Source organism: Nicotiana tomentosiformis, chromosome 8 (genome assembly GCF_000390325.3).
Source record: "Nicotiana tomentosiformis chromosome 8, ASM39032v3, whole genome shotgun sequence".
Taxonomy (NCBI): domain Eukaryota; kingdom Viridiplantae; phylum Streptophyta; class Magnoliopsida; order Solanales; family Solanaceae; genus Nicotiana; species Nicotiana tomentosiformis.
The window spans coordinates 136,347,405-136,368,121 of record NC_090819.1 but is presented as its reverse complement, the minus strand read 5'-3'; the positions used below and the strand labels follow the sequence as shown (position 1 = coordinate 136,368,121).

The 20,717-nt window shown below is 37.7% G+C and overlaps 1 non-coding gene across 1 annotated transcript; it reads right to left on the bottom strand.

The window, feature by feature from the left end:
- Positions 1 to 489: 489 nt before the first annotated feature.
- On the bottom strand, positions 490 to 645 carry LOC117276914 (5.8S ribosomal RNA). The gene has a single exon (XR_004507179.1). It is a non-coding gene; the product is annotated as a 5.8S ribosomal RNA (ribosomal RNA).
- Between the last annotated feature and the right edge of the window lie 20,072 nt (positions 646 to 20,717).

The following is a 20,717-nucleotide window of genomic DNA, read 5'->3' as shown; positions in this document are numbered from 1 at the left end:
ATCGTAGACAACGCCTCATGGTGCGACAGGGTCCGGGCACAACAAGGCTCTCACCTTTTCTGGCGCCCCCTTCTGGGGGACTTGGGCTCGGTCCGCCGTTGAGGACGCTTCTCCAGACTACAATTCGGATAACGGAGCCGCCCGATTCTAAGGCTTGGATATTTCAGGTTCGCTCGTCGTTACTAGGGGAATCCTTGTAAGTTTTTTTTCCTCCGCTTATTGATATGCTTAAACTCAGCGGGTAGTCCCGCCTGACCTGGGGTCGCGGTCGGAGCGCCTAAGCGCAATTAGCGTCGGGTAGCCCAAACATGCGACGGGTTGGAGCCGCGACATTACGAGAGTTGAGTTTCAACCACCACTTGTCGTGAAGTCTGTCGTAGTGGACTCATATTTAGGCCAACCGCACACTTGGAGCGCATGGGAGGCCAGTATCTGTCCCACAACACCACCACGACCATGAGTCTGGGCGCAGTGTGTGGAGGCAATGCGTGACGCCTAGGCAGACGTGCCTTCGGCCTAATGGCTTCGGGCGCAACTTGCGTTCAAAGACTCGATGGTTCACAGGATTCTGCAATTCACACCAAGTATCGCATTTCGCTACGTTCTTCATCAATGCGAGAGCCGAGATATCCGTTGTCGATAGTCATTTCTATTTCAAAAGAAGCACAAGTCCCCCGCGCGCACCGCGAACGGGGCGCGAGAGGGAGGCTTTCAATTTAGTATTCCTTGTGTATTTTTAGCAGAAAACATAGGGAGCATTAGGGTTTCCTTTAATTCAGATTTTGAGAGAGATTCTCAGATCTTCGTGCACAAATCTAGCTGCAGGTATGCTTTCAATCAATTTGCACATATCTTTTTTCTTCTTTTTCCTTCGTTCTTTTTCCATTTTGGGTTTCTTCTAGGTTCTCTTCATCATTGTTACTTTTGATTCTGAAGTTCAGTGATTGTTGTAGGTTCTTTCCCATGCTTTTCCTTTGATTTTCCCCCATATCCTTTTTCTCTTCTTTTAATTTCTGAATCTATCTTATTTTGGGTTCTCTATATGATTTTTAACTTTGAAATCTTATGGCAAGTGTCTGTTAAATCGAGTGGTAAAACTGTGTTTTTAAACTCAGCATGCTGAGTATTGGACTTCCGTGGTTTTCTATGTTCTATCAGCACTTTTTTTATTTTGTAATTCCATGGGTGATGTATGCTAAATAGAAGGCTACGACTCTTGTAGGTGCTAAATCGGAGGCTGATACTCAACAAGACTTAATTTAGGATTTTTTTATTTATGGAATTGTTTGTAGCTCAAATTTTATTTTGGCGAAGATGAATTGAAATCAAGAAAACAAATTCAGTGTCTTTGGACGAAATTGTTTTTTGTGTGACATTGTGTGGTTGTCTTTGTGGATGTAATTAGAGAGGGGAGCAAAGTTCACGGTGCTTGAAACCAAAGCATATATTTTGAAATTGTTTCCTACATCTGTATAAAAAAAAGTTTTCTTTGGTATTATTCGGGTTTCTTTAGCTTGGTACCACAAAACTATATTCTCTGTATAACTAAATTTGTAAAGGATAGGGTGAGCTGGCTGAATCCTTTATTCTTTTTTCCGCATAAGTGCCCTCTGTATGATGTCGTGATGGCACCTAGTCTTAGCGACTAGGTAAGCCTAACATTTACTGAAATAATAACAATATTTAACTAACATCTGACAAATACGAACTAGAAATCCCAATACGAATTTACAATCCCAAAATTCGATAGTACAAGTCATAAGCTCTACTGAGTTTGCTAGAAAATAAACCTCTAAATACAACTGTTTCGAAATGAAGATAAAACAGTGCAAGTACAATATCAGAATGAGACTCCGAAGCCTGCGAACGCAGCAGCAGGTTTGCTTTGAGTCTCCACAGCAGGATCCGTACATCTAGCTAGCGATTGACTAACTCCAAAATATTTGTATCTGCACAAAAATGTGCAGAAGTGTAGTATGAGTACACCACAGCGGTACCTAGTAAGTATCAAGACTAACCTCAGTGGAGTAGTGATGAGGGACAGTCAAGACACTTACTGGACTAAATAACTTGGACAAGTATAGGTGTAAAACTAACATAGTGTGATACCTCTACAAACTACGCATGATGACAACAATAACACTGTGCTTACAATAGGAAATAGAGGCAACAATTAACCGCGAGGCACAACAAGTAATAACACGGAAGAGTAAGCTGAATACAGTTTAAATTCGGTGAAAATAATTAAGGGAAAGACAAGTAGAAACTCGATAAGAATAACCTCTTATCACACCAGGTTTATCCACTAATCTCCACGAGGTACAAAACCTCAAAATAATCACAATTCATGGGTCCCAATTGGGAAACCCTAATCGCTTGGCACCCTCTGCCCTCATTTCAACTGGTAACTGCACGGATAACTCACCTACCAATATAACAATTCTCACATAGAAGACAAGTGGACGAGGGTATGTATGAATGATCAATAACATCAGGATCCATCTTCTTAAACAAATAAGGGTGATTAATTACGTGTATGCTTGTGCAAGTGTTCTATCACAATTCAGGCCAAAGAGTAAGAGTAGAGGAAATGTACGACACATAATAAAAAATCCCCACAAATTGCACAAGGTAAAGCTCACATAAGTTAGGCACATCACTACACAAATATCAACAACAATAATTCCCCTAGGCCATCTCAAGTCATCACCAATCCATCCCCGACATAGCCTACCTTGTCTCACTACGTGCATAATAATAAAGTAAATGCCCGCCTTGTCTCACCGCACGTGCATAATAGTATTCCTACCTTATCTCGCCACATGCACAAACCCACATATATAACCCGCCTTGTCACGCCGCATGTGCAAATATCTATAGTAATAATAGCACGACAAAAACCTCGTGCAAACACCCGACAAAACCTCCGAGCAATAACACGTGCCAAGATCACAACATCATAATAGCCCTCGACTCAACAAACTGAGTACACCATCAAAAATAACAACAATACACGGGAAATGACAAGTAAATCAACTCAATAGCTTTCGAACACAAAGAAACGGTAGAACGAGCTCACAAAGGATAAACACAATAGAGAATACTAGCCACAATGAGAATAGATCAACAAGGGAGAAATAATATGTAACCACGATTCCACAAAGTATAATTCGACAACAAAGAGGATAACGCGAGTCAATAATTCCAAATAAGGATGAGGCGGCTATGATAAAGGATAACTATTTTCATTTAGGGTGGAGCAATCACGAAAGGGATACACAAATTTCAATTAAGGATAAGCAATTAGGAAAAGATAGCATGGCAGTCGAAGAGGTTACAACTTCAGTTAAGGCACGTAAGAGTCAAATAGGCAATAAAAGTGGAACATGAAGTAATTAATTCCAATTAAGAAACGTAGGGGTGAAACTAGTAAATGGAAAATTTAACATATCAAAAACAACTTCATATCTAATGAACATAAGAACCTAAGAATCCTAAACGGTCAACTTTCCATAAATAAGCACGGGCAAGTACTCGTCACCTCGCGTACACTGGCTTCACATGACACAATTAGCATAAAAGGCTCAAATCCTAAGGGGTAATTCCCCCACACAAAGTTAGGCAAGATACTTACCTCAAATCTCGCTCAATCAATCGATAAGGATGACTTTCCCTCAATTTTCCAACTTCGAATGGACCAAATATAGCCAAAAGAATTTACATATCATGAATACAAATACAAGAAACTAAATTAAATCATAAATCTACGAATTTGGCAAAGAATCGAAAAATCGCCCCAAAAGGTCGACCCGAGTGTCACGACGCAAATCGATGGGCCGCGACGGGCACCCAGTACCTTACTCAACCGAATACCAACATAACATATCTTTTCATATCATACTATCATAGATAACTAAGCTGGAGAGTCTGCCGTGAGATAAGTAGAATACAACATGAAATACCAACTTATACTTAAGACATACGGGCCTATAAGGCAAAAATGAGCACTATTACACTGAACATAGGCCGACGAGGCCATACAATCTTTCATATACATGACACCTGTCTACAAGCCTCTAAGAGTACATAAACATCATAAAGGTCGGGACAGAGCCCCGCCATACTACTCAACACATGTTCTAATCATACTGACCAAATAGCAACTCCAGAGCAAATGGAACGCACCAACACCTTCCGCTGAGCTGATAGCCTACTTGGAGGAATCTCATCCTGTCTAACGGGACCTGCGGGCATGAAACACAGTGTCCCCATGCAAAAGGGATGTCACTACAAATAATATACCGAGTATGTAAGGAATGCAAATTAGTAAATAATAGACATGAGAGAAACATGGAGTAAAAGATTCGACACGTAAGTCTGAATAACTATGTGAATCATTTAATATTCTAATGTCAAGCATATGCGTATAAATGTCATACCATGCATAGTTATATGCGTTCATAACATCATCAAGCCTCTGAGGGCATCCCATCATATCATCTTGGCCACTATGGTCAAATCATCAACGTATACCAGTTGATCAGGTGGTGGTGCGTATATAACGCCGTAACCTTTTTTCATATCCCATATACATATAATATACGCGTATATAACGCCACCTGGTCATGGGTCAATGTACATGTATAAATGAATGAAATGCATATGAAATACGTCAATAAAATCTCTCGAAACGTCATAGGACCATTATGCCTTTGATTAATGTCATAAAATAAACTTATAAAGTAACATATTTTTTGAGACCCATGAATAGATGATAGAATAATAAGACACATGGGGAATCAAGAATATAGACACCCCTAGTATTTATATGAATAGAGTCATTTATGAAAGTTGTGCATTTGCTCGTTTCGTTCGTGTTATATAGATCATGCCAAAAAGAAAGAAGGGATAGCCTTAACATACCTGAGCCGATTCTCTTGACAATCCCTCTAACAAACGTCAATTGCGACAACACGTAATGACGGATAGAAGTAGGGAAAAATCTGTATGATATTCTTGAGAAAGATTGCACTGTACTCACTTAGAATCGCAAAATCTAGTTGCTATTACGCAGTGTAATTTCATATGAAATTTTTGCTGAAGTAAAATCATGTCAACCTATCTTACTTTGTAAAAGAGTCATATGAATTTTTGTTTTGAGACTTTCATCCGTAACTCACTTACAAGATATATGAAAGTCCTTAACCTTTAAGATTTGTGGGCCCCACGTTTAGGGATTATTTATCCAAAATTCCCCTAATCATGCCACCAAACTATAAAGACCAAGAGTCATTGCATCTTAAGTTCCTTGCTACCACGTGGGGATAGGGATTTTGTTAAACTTATCCATAAATTTAAATTAATTTGTTAACTTCCCACTCAAATCAATAATTAACCATTTACCCACATAATTAAGAATTATCTCAAATTACTTAAAATACTATCCGCTTTTAACATACCTTATACACATTACTATCGTGATCATGTGGTACCTTGTATAGCACTAGTCCATAAATATCGGGTATTTTAGCTCGGGCCGTATTTTATCCCAAAATATCAAACTTCGACGAAATTCATTTTCTTTGATTCGCTTACCCTCTCACCTTCACGAATTAACTTACCACTTGTTTGAAATAGCGTAATACTTATAATGCCAAAATAAATCTCTATCCCGAACTTACGTCGATTAATTTACGACGAAACTTCAACGTACGAAAATGCGGGATGTAGTATCTCATTTTCGAGTTTTCATCAATTTACTTATGGCGTACTTTTACATACGAAAACATGGGGTGTAACGTCATTCCCCCCTTTGGAACATTCGTGCTCGAATATTGACTGACGCACTTATCATTTTCATAACTTATGTCTTCCGAATACTTTAATATTCTCCTTGCCATTTTGGCAACTGTTCTTTGAATGAATCCCAAACGCAGGGCATTCCCCCCTTTACGCCTCTTTCTTACACCATGACTCGTGGTTGGAATCATTCCAATCTTGTAACTATTGCTATCTTTTATCATGCATCCTATACGACTCTGACTTTGTAAGTGCGCCTATGCGACTCTTCTCTCCTTTTTCCTCCAACTTTTAGCCAATCCCTAGGCCTTACTTTGTAAACATAAACAAATCTTGGCAAGATATCCCTCTGGCATCTATAGGTATACTGAAGTTCTTTGCTCGGTACTTTGTTGAACTTACGAATATTGTTATATCTTGTTTCATAGACCTGGTTATTCATCCGTATGACTTTACTAAATCTAGGTAGGTCATACTATACCATAACTCTTACCTTGGTTTTATTATTATCGGGGCCGGCTACCCAATTCCAGGTTATTCTCTCGCTTCTTATCATAGATGCATAAATCCAAGTCCCTCAATGCTTCCTTATTACTGTTCCTCTTAAGAATGACGACCTAATTTTACCTCATACTTTATGACTTTTGTCCATCCATTGTTGGTTCACCTTAATATTGATCTATCATCAACCACTGATAACTTGATCTCTTATGTAACATTGCCGCTAGGGCTCACGTCTCATCGGGGACCTCTGGAGTAATTAGATTGATCCACCTAGGGGCGATACTATACTTCCATAATCGTATTTTATAGCATCCCAATATGACCCACCTTACATGGGTATTTTAATCCCGTACAATTCATGAAATCTTCTTCAAGTCATTACTCAATCGAAGGCCCAAACATCATCCCTTATCTATCACAATCACACCCTCATTCCACTACCAGGGTAGCATTACATCTCTTCTAAATTCTATTAGTCTTAGACTCCTTTGAGTTCATTTAGGCTAGACTGAGCTTTCCATAACTTAGAGAAACTGTCAGCTCTCTTGTTTTCATGGGATTAATCCCAAGGACTTATTCATTCTCGTCACCTTCTCACTTGCCTTTCCTTATCCTTACTCATGTCTTCCTAAAACCTTGTCGTTTTATCATACTTTAGCTTGCGACATGCACATTTCTATTTATACTATTCGCAACCTTCCTTTAACTTGCTTGCACCATAGATTTCTTTATGTTATTCTGGAACATCAAGCGAGACATCACATCGTCTCTAACTCTTCTTTACTCTCTTGGTTAGATCTCTCGGTACCTAGAAACCATAGGCTGGAAGACATGCCACTGACGACGCCGCTATCATTCCTGGATATTCAATCCCCGCTCTTCTAGCCTTCTATCCGAAGTAAGGACTATTCACAACCTTCTACATTTGAGTATCTCGTACGTTGTCCACCTTTACCTTACTTATCTTAAAATCTTGCATCGTATCTTCTATTTCTTTCATGACCTCCCTTCCACATAGGTATAATTCACGTCCATAACTTAAAGCTTTATTATAATACTTGCACCTCTGATGCGTACACAATCTGGTAAGAGCTTCATACTGACTTCTTATAAGGCTGGTACTTTTCTGACTGGCTTTATCGTAAAGCTGTTATAGAATATGGCTATTGTACTATCTCTCTTGTACCTCTGATATTAAGAGTGATTCTACAATGTCCTCAATCACGATTTCTATAATTTTTTGGGTCTAATAGTCAGACTCCTGATTTGCTTCGTTGATGTAACTCTTTAGTTTCCTATTCCTTCTGATCAACCTTTGTGTAGGCTTAATCTATCTTCCGATCTGCGGCTCATGGTATTACTTTAGCCTTTCATGGACGCTATGGAAAATCATGATACAATCCTCTAATGATTCAATCCTTTGTCTATGACCTGGACCCAATTCCTTCTTTTAACTTATACCAGAGTCTTCTATGGCTGATCATTAATCGAATAATTCCTTTCGTTTCCTCTCATCTTTCTTCAAACGTAAACAATTACTTTTCCTGGTCTTTTTGCCCCCTTGTTGGGTGCATACTTAGCTTATCTGAGTTCTCACACATGCCAAAATTTTTGTGGAACTCATATGGTCTCGAATATTACTTTTGGTTTTATTCTCTGCTCATTAGCCATGGTAGGTGCCACTTTCTTCTGGAGTGCATACAATTTTGTAGTGAGACTGTTGTTACACGTCCATTTCCTCTTTAGGTCACTTTGCTTAGGTTGAAGCCTTCTTCCTTATTTTCTCAGCTAGTCTTTCATTGTAGTACTTAAGGAGGATCATCCTCTGACTCTTGTAAAGTTGCGAGCTTATCACATCGTATGCTTGACAGAATTTTTGATGTTTTTCCTCGCTTATAATTATCCGCAGTTACTTATCTCCACGCCCTTGTGCTTGTAGGGTTGCTTCTGAACTAATATTTTGACTGACTTCCCAGTGGTACTCTATTTTATTTCCGTAACACCCATACGGTGTCTTTATCTACGCCAACTACTATCTGAATATTTCTCAAGGTTTATAATGTCATATATGCGAGACTAAATTCCCCATGTTAGGGTTCACTATGTTTATCTTGCACGATCTATTGATTTGTCTGTATCCTCTTATCTAGCCATAACTAGGCTCTTCCTGAATCAACTACTAACTACTCGTTGGCCTATTCTCATATCAATATTCCGCGTAATCTTTCTTGGGTTATTTCCTTTGTCTTAACTTACCTTTCGCACTGGCTCCTTATTTATTAATAACATCTCGGGCAGGAACCCTTACTTCCTCTTCTTGACGTCGTTCTGGCATAATATTCTGGAATCGTAGCACATCTGTAGGATTTTGAATAAGTGCAATCTCGTCCCCTTTTCATTTTTGTCGCACTCTTCCTTTACCATTCCGTAGTTACTAGAATTACTTAATTCTGACTTAATGCCACATCACACCATATCCCCCCTTTAGGGGAGCACTAAGATTTAGTGCTACGATGATCTACGTATTAATGTTTTACCTTCTCAACTTTGGCATCTTTTCACATCATCGATGATCCTTACTTGCCTCACGATAATCCTTATGTTCCAAGGATAATGAAATTCCTCACTCGCGAGGGTGACACTTAGTGTAACTAGCACATACAGTCCCTTAAGCTTAACTTTACTCACCTTGCTTGCTTTAGGGAAGCGTCTTCCTGAATGCCCTTTAAAGGGTATTCTTCTGTCGTCCATTCTATTATCGCCGGGACGCAATCTCTGAAATTCTCATGATGTCGACTATTACTCAGTCCCTAGTTCATGTTTAGTTTATCTTGTTCACCAGCCCATACTGATTTCTGTTACTTTGGGGTTTAACTTTTCCTTCTGTTAGTCGCACTGGAGTCACGAACTTATTTATCGAAATGAGGATATGACTTTATGGTCTATACTCTTTTGTTGTCTCAAGTCCTGTCACCTCTCATTTTTTCCTTCACTTGACTATAGACTCTATAACACTGTCATCTTTTTTATCTACCGTCATCATCCATGTATCACATCTTACTAATAATGCTTCATTAACTCTCTTCTTATTTCCCGCTAACATCTCTGTCTATCACTTTATTCTGAAAACTTCAACAAGATATTCTTTTACTCTTAGCTCCCCTTGCTCCATCCACTGGCTCTTAAGGTTGCCTAACATTATCTCTCTACTAGGGACGGGAGCCACAATAAGGTAATATTTATCCTTTCCAGGATTCCAGTGCTTATCCTTGTAGTACTCATATCTGACTGTACTATTTTAGGTTGTACCATCTAGGTGTCTCACAAGGAGATCTATTAGCACCTTTGCAATACCCTTCGGAAATGTCAACTAACGCAAATAATCCATCCACCATTTGGGTTACTCTAACCCCAGTCGGATCCTGATATCCCGTTCTTCTCTTAAACCATATATGTTAGTTCCCATAGGGAATAATTGAGATCGGTGTGGCCAATTGTACATACCTCCGTCACTATTGAAGTAACTCAAAATGATTATATTTCTCTGCCTGAATTGTAAATACTGATAATTTTCATTAACTGGGCGCCTCGTACCCTTCTTCACCTTACTTCTTTTACTTGTTGAAACTTGTATCTATCTTCTGAATCTCTCATTTCCCTTCACCATAGGGGTGGATAGACATTCTTGCCTTAAGGCTCCTTATCAAGAAGCTTACACGTCTTAATACACACAAGATCTGATGAAGACTTCACATTTACTCATCATAAGTACAATGCAAAATCGAGTTTCTCTGACTCAACTCTTCCACAGCCGCATTCAATCCCTTACCAACCGTTTTCTAGATGTAGGCATCGTCATATTATGAATAAGATAGAGGTTAGGACGTTGAGTTCTTACAACTGAGCTCTACCACACGATCTAGAGTAAGACGAAAGAGTAATAGTCCTAAATACCCCTTAGCCTCCTGCTTATAAGTGTGGTGCACAACACACCCATAAACAAGACTTTATTAGACACGGCTTGTAGACATCCCTAGGACAGAACTACTCTGATACTACTTTTGTCACGACCTAAACCGATGGGTCGCGACAGGCACCCGGTACCTTACTCAACCGAGTATCAACATAACGTATCTTTTCGTATCATATTATCATAGATAACTGAGCCAAAGAGGCTACTACGAGATATGTAGAATACAACATGAAATATCAACTTATACTTAAGACATACGGGCCTATAAGACCAAAATGGGCACTCTTACACTAAACATAGGCCGACGAGGCCATATAATCTTTCATATACATGACATCTGTCTACAAGCCTCTAAGAATACATAAATATCATAAAGGTCGGGATAGAGCCCCGCCATACCAATCAACACATGTTCTAATCATACTGATCAAATAGCAACTCCGGAGCAAACAGAGCGCACCAATACCTTCCGTTGAGCTGATAGCCTACTTGGAGGACTCTCATCCTATCTAACAAGACCTGCGGGCATGACGTCAGTACAAATAATGAACCGAGTATGTAGGGAATGAAAATCAGTAAATAATAAACATGAGAGAAACATGGAGTAAAAGACTCGACATGTAAGTATGAATAGCTCTGTGAATCATTTAATATTATAATGTCATGTATATGCATATAAATGTCATACCATGCATAGGTATATGCGTTCATAATATCATCAAGCCTCTAAGGGCATCCAATCATATCATCTTGGCCACTATGGTCAAATCATCAACGTATACCAGCTGATCAGGTGGTGGTGCGTATATAACACCGTAACCTTTTCTCATATCCCATATACATATAATATATGCGTATATAATTCCATCTGGTCATAGGTCAATGTACATGTATAAATGAATGAAATGCATATGAAATACGTCAATAAAATCTCTCGGAACGTCATAGTACCAAGCCTTTGATTAATGTCATAAAATAAACTTATCAACTTACTAATTTTCTGAGACCCATAAACAGATGATAGAATAATAAGACACATGGGGAATCAAGAATATAGACACCCCTAGTATTTATATGAATAGAGTCATTTATGAAAGTTATGCATTTGCTCTTTTCGTTCGTATCGTATAGATCATGCCAAAAAGAAAGAAGGGATAGCCTTAACATACCTGAGCCGATTCTCTTGACAATCCCTCTAACAAACGTCAATTGCGACAACACGTAACGACAGATCGAAGTAGGAAAAAATCTGTATGATATTCTTGAGAAAGATTGCACCGTACTCACTTAGAATCGCAAAATCCCGTTGCTATTACGCAGTGTAATTTCATATGAACTTTTTGCTGAAGTAAAATCATGTCAACCTATCTTACTTTGTAAAAGAGTCATATTAATTCTTGTTTTGAGACTTTTATCCGTAACTCACTTACAAGATATATGAAAGTCCTTAACCTTTAAGATTTGTGGGCCCCACGTTTGGGGATTATTTATCCAAAATTTCCCTAATCATGCCACCAAACTATAAAGACCAAGAGTCATTGCACCTTAAGTTCCTTGCTGCCATGTGAGGATAGGGATTTTATTAAACTTATCCATAAATTTAAATTAATTTGTTAACTTCCCACTCAAATCAATAATTAACCATTTACCCACATAATTAAGAATTATCTCAAATTACTTAAAATACTACCCGTTTTTAACATACCTTATATACCTTACTATCATGGTCATGTGGTACCTTGTATGGCACTATTCCATAAATATAGGGTATTTTAGCTCGGGCCGTATTTTATCCCAAAATATCAAACGTCGACGAAATTCATTTTCTTTGATTCGCTTACCCTCTTACCTTCACGAATTAACTTATCACTTGTTTGAAATAGCGTAATACTTATAATCCCAAAATAAATCTCATTCCCGAACTTTCGTCGATTAACTTACGACGAAACTTCAACGTACGAAAATGCGAGATGTAATATCTCATTTCCGAGTTTTTATCAATTTACTTATGGCGTACTTTTACGTACGAAAACATGGGGTGTAATATCGGGCATACGTCTTGAATCGGGTAAAAGTCACAAATACGAACACTCATTCGATATCGAGTTCACCCATACCAAAATTACCAAAATCCAACACCAAGTCACCACTCAAATCCCCAAATTAAACTCTCCAAATCCCTAGCCTCAAACTCCCAATTTTCACCTTAAACGCACACAATCTAGGTAAAAAAATCAATGGGGAACCAAGATTATTGTAATGACCCAACTTGTAGTTTTAAGAAATTATGCCCCGTCTAGTGACTTAAGGTCTCGAGAAGCTTCACAATATGTATTATGACCTGCGTGTGTGGTCGAGTTTGGTTTTCGAAAGATTCGGAATTTAATTAAAGAACAATTCTCATTTTGAAGCTTAAATGGAAATAGTTGATCGGGGAGTTGACTTTTGAGAAAACGATCCCGGAATAAAATTTTGATGATGGCAATAGATTCGTATGATGTTTTCGGACTTAGGCGTATTTTCAGATTCGAATTTGGAAGTCCGTAGGACAATTCGACGCATTTTGGCGAAAGTTAAAAAATAGAAGATTTTTGGAAAGTCCGACCGAAGGGTGAATTTTTGAATACGAGGTCGTATCTCCATTACGTAAATTATAACTTGTGTGCAAAATTTGAAGTCATTCCGGATTGATTTGATACGTTTCAGCACAAAATATAGAAGTTGGAGGATTTGAAAAACTTATAATTCGATTCGATGCGCGATTCATAATTTTGGCATTGTTTGATGTGGTTTGAAGCCTCGACTAAATTAGTATTGTATTTTGAGACATGTTGGTATAATTGATTGAGGTCCCGGAGGCTCGGGTGGATTTCGGAAGGTTAACAGAGCAATTCGGACTTGGAAGAAGCTGCTGGAAAATGGCAGGGGCTGTTGGAATCGCACATGCAGAATTTTGGGCGTAGGTGCGACCACGCAGAAGAGAGGGAGCAATCGCAGAAGCGAAGATGAAAGGGCATGGCAGTAGTCGCAGGTTCAAAGAAAATCCCACACATGCGGAAGCGCAGAAGCGGGAAAGGAAGGCACAAAAGCGGCTGTTTGCGCATATGCGCATGTTGCATCGCACCTGCGAATGCGTAGAAGCGGAAAGGATTCCGCATGTGCAATGTGTTTGTTGGCAGTGGCCTTCGCAGAAGCAAGATTTCGCTCGCTGTCCGCAGGTGCGAAACTGGGCAGAATGTTAAGGACCAAAAATGGTCATTTCGCCATCTTTCGATTGAGATTTTGGAGCTCGGTTTTTGGGCGATTTTGGAAAAGTTCTTCAAGACTTTGACTTGAGTAAGTGTTCTATATCTTAAAGTGATTATATTTCATGAATCTATGATTATATTCATTATTTAGTTCGGATTTAAATGGAAGAAATCAAAAATTTTAGAAATCTTCCAAAAACAAAAAATTTAAGATTTGGAGGTCGAGTTGTTATTGGAATTAAATAAAATAGGTATAGTTGAACTCGTATCAGAATGGGCGTTCGGATTTTATAAAAATTATATCGGGTTTCGAGAGGCGGGTCCCGCGTTGACTTTTGTTGATTTTTTGGAATAAATTTTTATGTCGACGTATTACTATCCAGAATTGTTTTCGATGAATTTTAATAAAGTTATACAATTAATTTGGATTGATTTGAGAGGTCCGGAGGTCAATTCAAGCAAGAAAATGATTTTTGAAATATCGGCATAACTTCAAAAAGGTAAGTGTCTTACTTAACCTCGAGTGGAGGAATTACCCCTTAGGCATTGAGTCTTATGTGCCAGTTGTGAAATGTGAAAAGCCTTGTACGCGAGGTGACGAGTACGTACTCGGGCTTATACATGCAAAATTTATTGAATTAAAGTCTTAGGCATTATTGTGCAGTAAATTGAAAAATTGTGGAAAATTATTAAATCATCTGTTTGCCATGCCTAAATACTTATTGTTAAATTTATTTTTATATGACAATTTGATGTGATTTTTACTTGATTATTTATGTAATTCCGTGAATTTGCTAGTTTGATAATTATTGGAATTTAATTTTATTATGGATTTTTCCCTTTGTAAATAATTAATTAAATGAGCTTAAGAAGAGGTATTTATATAATCATTAAAAATTTGGAGCTAATGAAGACTTTGCTTTATGTTTAGTAATTTTTATCTTTGTTGATTGTTTTGGGGTGTTGTACATATTGTGTGGAGCCTTCGGCTATTTGTTGTGAAATTAATTGACTTGGTTGTATCTTTGGAATTTTGGTTGTAGCCATTGGGAAAATTGTGATATAAATTGATTTTATTATGTTGCCGTGATAATTTTCCGTGTAAATTATTGTGTTGTGTTAATTATTATTTTGAAGATATAAGGGTGACATTTCACCGTTGATATTATGTGGGTATAAGGGTGGTATTTCACTGTTGTTGTGTTTGTTGGAATATTATCTGGGCAGAGCGATAAGGGTGGCAATAGGAGCGATAAGGGTGGCAATAAGAGCGATAAAGGTGGTTATTGATATTGTTTGGACGGAGCGATAAGGGTGGCTATAGGAGTGATAAGGGTGGCAATAGGAGCGATAAGGGTGGCTATTGTCAGGGACGATATGTGATGATGTGGGATTGTGGTGTTGATAATTTTCATGTGATGTTGTGATTTGCTTGTGTTTATTTTTATACCTTGTATAATTTATCTTGTTGTTGGTAAATTGATAAAAATTTAATTTATGTTGAAATTAGGAGAATGTGGCTATGTCCAGGCGGATTATAAAATAAAATGTGGGCACGAGGTGCCGTGAGTAAATAATGAGGATATTTGGCACGTGAATTGTCCGTGCAGTTGAGATATGAAATGTGGGCACGTGGTGCTGTGATGAAATATTAATGATATTTGGCACGTGAGTTGTCCGTGCAGTTGTGATATGAAATGAGGGCACGAGGTGCCGGAAAAAATATGATGATTTAATTATGGGCACGAGGTGCCGTGGAAACATGAAAAATGGGCCGAGACCCGTGTTTACGAAAAAAAATATGAAAATGAGCTGAGACCCGTATTTTTATGATTTTTAAATGAGGTGTCACATGGTGACTTTAATCGAAAGAATTATATTCAAAATATTTATTTGAAAGGATTTTTATTCAAGAAGAATTTTATGAAAGAATTATATTTGAAAGATATTTATTCGACGAAAATATATTTGAAAAAGAATTTTATTCGTAAGAATTATATATGAAAGATATTTAATTGAAGAATTTGATGTAACTGGGTGTAATTATATTTATTAATTATTGAGTGATGTTAAATGGTGATTTTATTGTCTTACTGTGCATATCATTGGTTGTTTTATGTTGCCCTTATTATTATTTATTTTCTATTATTTTGTATATTATATTGCACATGTTATTAGACTAGTGAGTGTCTTGACTGTACCTCGTCTCTACTCCATTGAGGTTAGAATTGATACTTACTGGTTACCGACCGTGGTGTACTCATACTACACTTCTGCACATTTTTGTGCAGAGTTAGGTATTGGAGATATCGGACTTGAACAGAGTTAAAGTGGGATCGTAAGGATTCAAGGTAGAGCTGCTTGGCCGTCGCAGTCCCTTGGAATCTTTTCATTTCATTGTACTATTAATTTGTAATCAAATAGTATTGTATATTCGGTTCTCGTGATCATTCCATGTATTCAGTTAGAGTTCGTGACTCAGTACTACCAGTCTCAGAAGGTTGTATATTGTAATTATTTCCGCTATTAGTTTTAAAAAAAAAGGTTTCAAAAGGTAATAAAAATCAGCTACCTAGTCTTAGAGACTAGGTGCTATCACGACGCCTGTGGTGGAATTTTGGGTCGTGACAATTATTGATAAAAAATAAACACAAGGGACTTACCTCAAGAAATCACGCGAAAATGCTCTAAACAATCGCCAAGACCCGTGCTCAAAATGTCCAAAAATGATAAAATCACGAACCCTCGGTTTAATATAGTCTACCCAGGCTTTTCGCTTATGCGAAAACTTAACTGCTTCTGCGGCGTCGCAAAAGCGACCACTTACCCGCATCTGCGGCTTCTTCTGCTTCTGCATCACCTCACTCCGCATATGCGGACTCACTTCTGCGAGCCTCCAAGCCGCTTCTGCGGTCCTAGCTCCCTTGCCAAATTCCTCTTTTGCGGTGCCCTTGCTCGCTTCTGCGGGGGCACAACCGCATCTGCGGTCTCAGTTGGGCACTCCCAATTACGCTTCTGCGGATTGATGGATGCTTCTGCGGTGCCGCACCTGCTGCCCAAAATGCGCAGGTGCGATCATACCAGACACAACAAAGCTCAGCTATGCTCCAAGTCCAATTTTGTCTGTTAACCACCCAGAATCCATCTGAGGCCCCTGGGACCTCAACCAAAAAGTCCAACCAGTCCTAAAATATTATACGGATTTAGTCGGGCCTTTAAATCACATCAAACAACGCTAAAAATATGAATTGCGCATCGATTTAAGCCTAATGAACTTTAAAACTTTAAACTTCTGCATCCGACGTCGAAACCTATCAAAACAAGTTCGATTGACCTCAAATTTTGTACACAAGTCATAATTGATATTACGGACCTATTTCAACTTTCGGAATCGGAATCTGACCCCGATATCAAAAAGTCTATTCCAGGTCAAACTTTTCAAAAATCATCCAACTTTCGCCAATTGACGGTAAAATGACATACAGACCTCCAATTCAACATCTGAACATGCTCCTAAGACCAAAATCACCATACGAAATTGTTGGAATATTCAAAATACCATGTTGGAGTCATTTTCTCAAAGTCAAAACTCCAGTCGACTCTTACCACTTAAGCTTCCAAAACTAGGGTCCTTCTTCCGAATTGATCCTGAATCTTCCGAAGACCGAACTCAATCACACACGCAGGTCATAACACATAATGCGGAGCTGCTCGGGACCTTATTCCACCAAACGGGACGTACTTTCTCAAAACGACCGGTCGGATCGTTACAATCTATAATTAACACATGTAGCCATTTGAACAATGAGGGAGATTTATAGTACTATAAATATAGAAAGAGGGAAAAAGAAGAAAGAAATGGCAATTTTTCATGTTCTAACTTTATATATTTGTTCTCTATTTTGGTTGGAGTTATCTATAAAAAATGATAATTTTCATGTTCTAACTTTATATCTTTGTTCTCTATTTTGGTTGGAGTTATAAATTATTGATACTATTTTTCCCTAGTTCATTCTCAAATCATGCATTTGGTTTTGACAATAGGCTAATGTCTTTTTACATTATCAAAACATTTGATCACATTAAGTTCATGTCACGACCCCAAATTCCTTCCATAGGATGTCGTGATGGCACCTAGTCTCTAAGACTAGCTAAGCCTATCAATGTGGAATAATAATAAATATCTAAAATAAATAAACTATAATTCAAAAAATTTCAACTCCCAAAACCCGGTAGAAATAAGTCACAAGCTTCTAAGAATTTATTCTCAATGTCTCTATATGTCAAGGTCTAAATAAAATATAAGGAAGCAACATAAAATGATAGAAGGGGACTCCAGAGTCTGCGGACGCTGGCAGATATACCTCGAAGTCTCCGTGCGCAAGTAACTCACTGACGTCTAGGTTGGTAAAATGTACCTGGATCTGCACAAAAAGATGTGCAGAAGCGTAGTATGAGTACACCATAGTGGTACCCAGTAAGTTCCAAGCCTAACCTCGGTAGAGTAGTGACAAGGTCAGGTGAGGCCCTACTGGAATATAATAATGGCATGGTAAAATGTTTATCAATGTAGTAAAATAAAATGATATTGAAAATGAATCAAATAGTATGTCATATTTAATGACACTAAATAATTGCAAATAATATCTTGTGGAAATCAAAACAGAATTTCCTTCAACTTTATGAAAATCACAATAATAATCAAAGGCAACTACGGTCATAAATCAATATCAACAAGGGCACTCCCGAGGTACTACCTCGTAGTTCCAAATCATAAATAAATTCACAATATCTCATTTCCTTATATCACCGCGGGAGCCTTCACAATTTATTTAAAGAAAACATTTTTTCCGAAATAGCATCCCGCGTTTTAGCCACCCTTATCACACCGCATGACTTCTAGTAGTTCCCCTACTAGCCACGCGTATCAAGCCACCCTTATCTCACCGCATGCGTTTCAACACCCAGACCTTATACCACCGCATGCGTATCAATATCACAATATATCACAATTTGCACCTCAAGTGCTCAAATAATTTAACTTGCCAAAATAATTCAACAACAATATTTTTCCACAATAAAGAGCTCACGGCTCATGCCAAAATAAATCATCACGGATCATGCCAAAATAAATCATCAATAATAGTTTTCCACAATAAAGAGCTCACAGCTCATGTCAAAATAATTCATCAATAATATTCTTCCACAATAAAGAGCTCACGGCTCCCTCACAATGAGTATAAAAATATTCAGGAGTAAATAATTTAGGAAAATAATATTTCAAAATCTTTACTACGTTGCTTCAATATCAAGTTTAAAAATGTCAAATACTTCATATTAATAATATTTAATTTAAAGAAAATCAACCTTCAAATAATGCACAGAATAAAAGAAACCAAGTTTCAACTAAACAGGTAAAACAATTAGTAAGAAAAGATCAAACAAATTTGAAGTATATATCTCACATCAATGATGAAGAATATAACAAGATAAAATAATTTAATAAATGCGCAACAGTGATCTACACAATTTAAAAATATAATCTTTCGCAATTTAACCCGTGTACACACTCGTCACCTCGTGCACACGACTTTCAACATATTTTAATAATCACATCAATACCAATCCTAGGGGAAATTTCTCCCACACAAGGTTAGACAAGTCACTTACCTCGACTTGCTCCAATTTAACCAAGTATTATGCTTTTTCCTCGAATTTCTGACTCCGATCGACTCGTATCTAGTCATAATTAATTCGATACAGTCAACAAAAATTATAGTAATCAATTTCATAAGAAAATATTACATTTTCATTAAAATCCGAAATTTGCTCAAAATTTGCCCGTGGGGCCCACATCTCGGAATCCGGCGAAACTTATAAAATCCGATAACCCATTCAACTATGAGTCCACCCATACCAATTTTACCAAAATCCGATAACAACTCGACCTCCAAATCTTAAATTTTCGTTTTTGGAAGATTTTGCAAAAATCTTGATTTTTCTTCCATAAATTCACGGATTCATGATGTAAATGAGTATGGAATCATGAAATATAATCAATATAGGATAAGGAACACTTACCCCAATGTTTTTCTGTGAAAATTGCCCAAAAATCGCCCAAGAACCATGCTCCAAAAATCCAAAACGAAATGAATTAAATGACCATTTGTGGTCCTTAAGTTTCTGCCAATTCGTCACTAAAAGTCCATTTTTCGTCACTAAAAGTCCACAAGAAACAGCTCTACCAGTCTTACTTCAATCCATCATAATTTTCTGTACAAATGTCCAAATAATAAATGGTTTAACTTTCTGGAATCTAGAATCCACCGACTACAACTTTCATATTTTGCAATTATTCTGATTCCTTATGCATTGCGAGATATAAGCTCCCAAAGTCGGCTGCATGCATCCGAATTTCTGGCGAAACTGCTCTACCAGCCTTCATTCAATCAGTCATAAGGTTCTGTACAAATATCCAAATAATGAATGGTTTAACTTTCTGGAAATTATAATCAAACGACTACATCTTTCATGTTTTGCAAATGTAATGATTCCTTATGAATTGCGAGATATAAGCTTCCAAAGTTGGCTCTGTGATTGCACCGGTTGCTGTCCAAAAATAGCTTCTGCAGCAGAAATATTCCAGCAGTTCCTTTTTGTCCGAAATCCATTCTGTTAACCTTCCGAAATTCACCCGAGGCCCTCGGGCACTTAACCAAATATACCAACATGTCCCAAAATATAATATGAACTTAGTTGAGGCTTCAAACCATGCCAAACAACGCCGAAATTACGAATCGCGCATCGAATCGAATTATGAGTTTTCAAATCTTCCAACTTCTATATTTTACGCCGAAACATATCAAATCAATTCCGATTGACCTCAAATTTTGCACACAAGTCATAAATGATATAATGGATTTATGAAAATTTTCAGAATCGGATTTCGACCTCGATATCAAAAAGTCAACCCCTCGGTCAAACTTCCCAAAAATTCAACTTTCGGCATTTCAAGCCTAATTCCACTACGGACTTCCAAATAAAATTCCGATCATGCTCTTAAGTCCAAAATCACGATACAGAGCTATTGGAATCATCAAAATTCTATTCCGGGATCGTTTGCACATAATTTGACATCTGGTCACTATTTGAACTTAAACTTTTAATTTTTTATCAAAATTCCATATCTCGGG